Here is a 685-nt window from a genome sequence, read left to right on the forward strand (position 1 = left end):
GTGATGGTTAGTTAGCCTTAGTAGCAGAACCCAGACTCACCTCTGGTGGGCGTGTTCTTACTATGTTAATTGAAGCGGAAGGCTGGCCTTGTAGGAGAAGGAGAAAGGGAGCTGAACTGCCCAAACATTCATTCCTCTCTGCTTCCTGACGGTAGACCTGATGTGGCCAGCTTGCTCCTGTTGCACTGGTTCCCCTGCCTGACCGTGGATCTTGAAAGATGAGCTAGTTCAGATTCACAGGGGCAGAGGCTGCAGGCCACTGGAGAGAAGGGAGAGGAATGTGCTTATGTTTTTGGACATTATGCGCTGTGTGATGGGAGGGCAGGGCTTAGCTGGCCCCCGGCAGCCTTTCCCACAGCCCACATTCTCGACCCTTCCCTAAACTGCTCTCATCTCCGTTCCCTCAGTGTAATTCTATCAGAGGCACAACATTGTTGATTTTGGACAAGATTCACACACAAGACATACGTTGTACTGTGATTACATTTTTTTTCTTGCATTTTTTCCTTTAAGGCCTTTTCGTGTAGTTCAATGAGTTTTGATGGCTCCTTACACCCCTGTAAACATCACCCTAACCCCAGGATGGGCTTTCCCTCCAGTAAATTTCCCCCTACTGTTTGGCAGTCAACTTCCCCACCAAGAAAGAAAGAAAGAAAGAAAGAAAGAAAGAAAGAAAGAAAGAAAG

Source organism: Microtus ochrogaster, chromosome 10, assembly GCF_000317375.1.
Source record: "Microtus ochrogaster isolate Prairie Vole_2 chromosome 10, MicOch1.0, whole genome shotgun sequence".
In the NCBI taxonomy this organism is placed as follows: Eukaryota; Metazoa; Chordata; class Mammalia; order Rodentia; family Cricetidae; genus Microtus; species Microtus ochrogaster.